The sequence below is a fragment of the Sipha flava genome, unplaced genomic scaffold (assembly GCF_003268045.1).
Source record: "Sipha flava isolate LNK unplaced genomic scaffold, YSA_version1 574_pilon_pilon, whole genome shotgun sequence".
Lineage (NCBI taxonomy): Eukaryota > Metazoa > Arthropoda > Insecta > Hemiptera > Aphididae > Sipha > Sipha flava.
The window spans coordinates 22,372-29,384 of record NW_020273554.1 but is presented as its reverse complement, the minus strand read 5'-3'; positions in this window follow the sequence as shown (position 1 = coordinate 29,384).

The window sequence follows — 7,013 nt, the reverse complement described above, 5'->3', positions numbered from 1 at the left end:
TATACTTACCTGACCATATGTATGAATTAGATACAATAATTTTCAGCATGCAGTTGTTAAAATAATGAAAAAGTGATTAACACAAAAGGCATCAGAATAGTGACCATTGTCACACAAAGTAATACCTCATTATTAATTCATCTTTGTTATCGTTATCTAACAATTTAGCTCCAAAGTCATTATCAATAGTGCTTGAGTCAAACAACCTGACACGACACAACTTAGGACGATACTCTACTATATCATCAAAACTAGACAACATGAAAAAAGTTTAATGAGATTGGTTACCAAAATTTGAGTTGTTATTAAAAATGAATGTATATATTCATACACAGAGAAAAGTCCTGCAGTAATCTTTATTGGTCATAGATGAGGTGTAAAAGTTCTTCTGTAGGGTATATCATAATAATCCAAATCATTATTACTAATAAAAATAAATTAAATGATTTAATAAATTATATTCTTAAGAAATATTTTATATTATAATTTTTACTTCAGAGGAATTGCATCTTTCTTTAAATTACGGGCATACTTTTGTTTTCCTTTTGAATCGTAATGATACGAAGCAAAATGGAGTGAGCAAACTACAGCTATATTTAAAATTTTTGTTAAAGTTTAAAGTTTTTTTTTTTTTAAAGACGTTTATTTTGTGAATATTTACAATCTGTACAAGAGGAGCACAATAAGTAAAAGGTTTAACATAATTTTTTTTTTTAAAAGGGACAGCGAATGACATGAAGGAGCCTCACATTTGAAGCACCTGAGCTTAAGATAATTTAATTTGATTTAATTTCCTTAAAAGGTATGCATCACGTGTTGAGTAGGTCTCTGGGCCAATTTCTTTTGAGACGTCTTGGTGGGTTTTCTGGAAGATGGTTGGAGTGAAGTTGAGCGATGAGGCAGTTGGGGTGGTCTGCCGCTTTGGAGTGGAGGCGAGTGTAGAATTTGGCAGCTGTTTGTTTGACAGTAGCAATTTTTAGCTCGTTGTGAAGGCTGACATTTGTAACGTACCAGGGGTCGTTCACAGTCATTCGTAGGCAAATGGCTTGGAAAGCTTGGATAGTTCTGGTGTTAGCTGGTTTGGCTGAACCCCAGAGGGCGATTCCGTAGGACCAAATAGGTAGAAGTAGGCTCTTATATAATAGTAGACGGTTAGAGTTGCTCATTTTTGATTTTAGGAGTGGTCTTAATATATGCAGGCGGCTGTTCAGTTGTTTCCGTTTATTTTTGAGGTGAGGGCCCCATGTTAGTCTTTTGTCAAAGACGAGACCGAGGTATTTTACTTCATTAGTCTGAGGTATGATTTCATTATTGAACGTTAAAGGGGGTGGTGCTCCCGGGCGGAGTGCAAATGTAACGTGAGCTGATTTGGAGTCGTTGACTTTGATTTTCCATGACTTGAACCAGTGGGAAAGGATGTCCAAGTGGTTTTGAAGTTGGAGATTTGCTTCATTTATGTCGTGGCTGGAGGAGAGTACGGCTGTGTCGTCGGCGTAGGTCCCAATGAGGGTATTGACTGAGGTAGGGATGTCTGCTGTGAATATAGTATAGAGAAAAGGAGCAATGTCACTGCCTTGAGGGACGCCTGCTGAGATTGTTTGCAAACTGGAGAGTGTTGTATTTATTTTAACTCTGAAGCTTCTGTCGCTTAGGTAAGATTTTAGAAGTAAGTAGTATGGTGCCGGGAAGATGTTTTTTAGTTTGAATAACAGGCCTTGGTGCCACACGGTATCAAAAGCCTGAGCCACGTCGAGGAAAAGACCGGAACAGTATTTTCTAGTTTCGAGAGTTGTAGCGATATAGTCTACTACTCTATGTAGTTGGTGGAACGTTGCGTGGTTGGCGCGGAAACCAAATTGAAAATCGGGAAGAGCATTTTGCTTTATAGCGATGGCAGTGAGTCTCTTGAGAAGAATTTTTTCAAATATTTTACCAAGCGTGGGAAGAAGACTAATTGGTCTATAGGATTCGGGAGTGTCAGGAGGTTTTCCAGGTTTTTGAATGGTAATAATCATGGCTGACTTCCAGGAGTTTGGGAAATAGGACAGACGGAAAATGGCATTAAAAATATATGTGAGAAGGATAATGGTTTTTGGTGGTAGGTTTTTGACTGTTGAGTTATTTATGCCATCGTGGCCTGGTGATTTGTTTTTCTTCAGTTTTTTGATGACTGAAAGAACTTCTCCGGGTGACGTAGGCGATGCTGGTGGGGCCATTGGAAGAGGTGATGAAATGAATTCTTCCACTCGTAGCAGATGAGGAATGTCTGGAGAGATGTTGTGCGGTTTGAATGTGTTTGCTAAGTGGGAAGCCAGAAGCTCAGATTTTTCTTGTGGAGTGATAGCAAGATTGTTGTTATGGTAACGAAGAGGGGGGATGACAGTTTTGTGTTTTAGAAGTGATTTGGTTTTTTTCCACAGCGATCCGTTTGAGGGAGAGAGAGATTGGAGATGGGTAGCATATGAATGATTTCTGTGTTTTTTAAGAGTTGATTTAAGTTTGTTGGAGTAATAGTTGTATCGTTGCTTATCGATTGGGTTTAAGCCTGATGAGCTCTTCTATTTCTGGTGTAACATTTATGTTGTGATTTTCTTGAGCTGGATAAGAGGTGTTAGATGCTTGGATGGTGTCTTGAATATTCTTTGTAAGGATGTTTACTGCATTGTCAATATCATCTGAGTTTTTTAAACTTATATTAAGAGAGGAGAGAGTTGACATTGTATTACGGAACTTGTTCCAGTCTGTTCGGGTCTTAGTGTGCGGGTTGAAGTCGATGGAGGCTCGTATTTTGAGGATGACCGGAGTGTGGTCAGAGGCTGGATCGTTTATGTTTGTGATATTAGTATGAATGTGATTTGGTAGGTTGGAAAGGAAGAAATCAAGGAAGTCAGGATGTCTGTTTGTATGAGTTGGCCAATAGGTGGGAGAGGCTGGAGAAATAATTTTGGAACGTTTGTTTGAGATAAAGTTGTGCAATGTGCGACCTCTTGTGTTCGTTGAACGGCTTCCCCAGGCTTCGTGCTTAGCGTTGAAATCAGCGCCGATGATATAAGTGTTGTTAAGTGATCGAAGATATAGGGCTAAACTATCTGCAGGGAATTGGCAGCTGGGGTGGAAGTAAGCAGATATTATTGAAGTAGGTATGGAATTTATATTTACAGATGTAGCGGCTAGTTGCATGTTTTGATTAGATTTCGGAGGAAAAGGAGAGTGTGGGATTTTGGAAGAAATTAGAAGAGCAGCACCGGCGTGGGCTGAATCGTCAGGATGATTTGCTTGAAGGCAGTCGTATCCATATATTTTGAATTTTGAGTTTGAGGTGAGATGAGACTCCGTAATGAGGGCAATATCTACATTGTTTTCTTTTAGGGCGATTTGAAGTTCATTTTTATTATTTGAGATTCCATTAGCATTCCAAAGAAGAATGGTTAGAGTGGATAGTTTATTGGCGGCCATTGGTATTTATGAGTTTGTCAATGAGTGTTGTGAGTAGTGAGATTAATGGATTGATTAATGATCTAAATTCATTTATAAAAGAGAAGAGTTGTTCGTTAATATTGTTTGAGGCAGGGTGGGTGGGGGAAGGCGAATTCTGCGGGAGATTTGTACGTTCATTGATTTTCGGGAGGGGAGGAAAGTCAGTCTGGCTTGGTTTTTGAATGTTGGAAGAAGTGGTTGGTTCTTGAGAAATTGAAGTATTCTTACGCCAGGGATTAGAATGTTGGAGCTTTCGTGATTTGACAATGCCCTTATGGACAATACAACCTTTATAGTTTGCTGGGTGCGGGCCACTACATAAGGCACATTTGGCAGGTTCACTACTATTTTTTAGACATAAAGACGAGTCATGCAGATCGCCACAGCGAACGCACCGAGGTTGGTGGCTGCAGTATGTACGTGTGTGGCCATAAGATTGGCATCGGAGGCATTGTGGAATGTCTTTTTTGGGGTACGGAGCTTCGACTTTAATTTTTGTGAAGCAGAGTGAGGTTAGTTTAAAGATTGCAGAATTGGCTGAATCAGGCTCTAAATCAATAAAAAATATTGGGAGGGGCAATTTTGATTGTCTATGACGTGCATTATTTATATTTCTTGCTTGGAAGCCTAGAGCTAAGAGTTCACTTTTTATGAATGAGATATCTGTTGATGGGTGAAGATTTTTAATCACTACTCTGTAAGGTTTATCTTCTTTGTTCTGAAAGGAGTGGTGGGGAACTTCGTTTTCTCTAAGGTATTTTACAATGGCTCTGTAAGAATCCGAGTTGAACGTTTGTAATCTCAAGACTTTGGAAGTAGCTTTACACTCAAAACGAGAGAACTTGGTTAGTTCGTTAATTTTAATAACAAACTTATTGAAATTTAGCTCCGATTCTATGAATATAGGCGGCGGGTTTGGAGAAACGGTTATGGTAGATGTCTGCGGTTGTTCGGTAGGTGACTGTGGTTGTTTAGTCACTTCCATGACAAATTGCGTATCGTCTTCAGAGGGGGCTAAAGGAGAGAAACGATTTGCGGAGGTGAAAATGCTCGTGTCTTTTTTCGAAAGTGGAGATGTGGCGTGACCAGGAGATCTTACGCGTTTGACTGGGTTTGAAGAGACTGTTTGCCAGTCTTGTTCATTGTCTGAGAAGTCTGATGGAGAGAGGTCGCCCGTTTGGTTTGGTAATGATGTTGGTATTTTTAACTTTGGTGGCGTTTTATTAATTTTAGTTTCATTATTGGTTTTGAGTTTTGGACTTTTGGGATTACTATTACGAGAATTCATAATGAAGTAGATAAGGTATCGAAGTAGTTTAAACTGTTTGTTTAAAGTTTTTGTTTTTCCTACTGCCAATCAAACAATTTACAAATTCGCAAACCGGTATTTTTGGAATATAAGTTGTCATTGTATCCTCGTTTACAGAATGGGATGAGGCATTTGTAAACCATATTGAAAAATTATTAAAATAATATTATACCTATTATAGAATACAAATATAAATCATTAAAAATTCAAAACTAGGAATAGTTGGAAAATCAAATAACAGCTGATGTTTAATAATCGTAAACCCATATTATACATAGATCTTTTATGGTATGCACAGTTATTTTTATATCGTGCGTCAATTATCATAACGCTGCCAGCGCCCTCTATCACGGTCACAGATATGTATAATAATTAAATACCCGACTCGATCGATTCCTATATACAACAACATTATTAAATTATGATGCCCGACGCCATTTGCAACTTTGACAATGCTTACAAATTCTTATAATTTTTTAATTGCTTTGATACCATGCATCGTGATACAAATATTTCATAATATACTCAAAATATAATTATTTTTTCATAAACTTAATTTAATTACAAGTATACTTATATAGTTATACATTATTAAACCATGATTGATGGATGGACCAGTTAAGTTCAACTCATTTAACATCGTACATTTTCAGGACGATTTTCTGTAAGCCTAAAAATATAAGTTTAAATCGAAGAATCTGTGAATATGAATTAGGGGACTTGATTGTAGCTGCCTATTTCAAAATGTGGTTCAATTGATTTGATATTGAAAATAACCCGGCGCCTCCACCAATATGTAACGTGGTCGGGAATGACCAGTTAAATATATGATATTCAGGGAAGGTTTTCTAGTCCTTGTGAATATATTATACCGTAGCTCGGGAGCATAAAAGGAAAGATCTTGATATTACAAATAAATGTAGATTGATTTAGTTTAGTTATTATTATTTAATATACATATAGAAATAAGACTTATGGACTATGGACTACATCAAGACAATATGGAGTTCAGCTACATCGGAAGAACGTCGTGGCAGAATTGCCTCGACTTAATGTAATATCGTAAACATGTAAATTAACGTGATGTCTACTCAGCAATATCCATATTACATGAGTAGACATTAATAATATGCAACAATCGTTACATTACCTCCCTCCTTTTTGAACTTACATCTATACAATTTATTCTAATTTTTTTTTTTTTCAAATATAAAAACATGAGTAAGTGAACACTGTATGTGTGATTTGTTGATGATGGTCCGATTGATGTGAAATTAAGATGAATGATTCTTCCTTAACTTTGTTCGTCGATTTGTTCCACCATTTAGTTGTGAAGACGGTATGACCGACTTATGATTTTAAGGATGAGGAGAAAATTACCTCACCGCGAACTCCTGGCTGATGTTCACAGTTAACAACATCAAACTCTGCAGTTTCTCCGTCATCACGTTGATGAAACCATAGACGCATTTGGACCGTCGATTGTCTATTTGTTTTTATAGTTGCTCACTTACCCTTTTTTACAATATTTGGACTTATAGCATAATTTTAATACAAAATTTTTTTAAATGGTTCCATTCAACTCATTTTTTTTTAAACACACAAAAAAAAATAGCTACAATTTTTCGACATATTATTTTAAACAATATTTTGAATAAATATTCTCTTTTTTTTTTATTACAATTTTGTCATTTAACATAATGTTTTGATACTTTATAATAGTAAAAATAAATTTAAATATATTCCTTTTAACTATTTTTTTAAACACAAAATAATTAGCTTTTACGAATTTATCATCCAAACAAAAAAAAAAATACATACACTTTTTTGACATTGTTTTAAACAATATTTTGGATAAATATTCTCTCCTTTTTTTTTTTTTACAATTTTTTCATTTAACATAATTAACATAATGTTTTGATACTTTACAAAAAAAATAAATTAATATTGTCTTTTACAAATTTATCATTTAAACAGGTACATACAAATAAATATACAATTCTTTTTTTTTAAAAAAATATTTTCATTCAAAAAAAAAATTAATTGACATGATCTTTAACAAAAAATTATTTTTTTTTACAAATTAATCGACAAGATTATTTGATATATATATTTTAAAAAAAAAAAAAAAAAAATTATGTACACATTTTCGTTTAACATACTTTTTTTCTTTTCTTTTATTTTTTTTAAACCCTTTTTTTTTAATAATAAAAATTAATAATTAAAT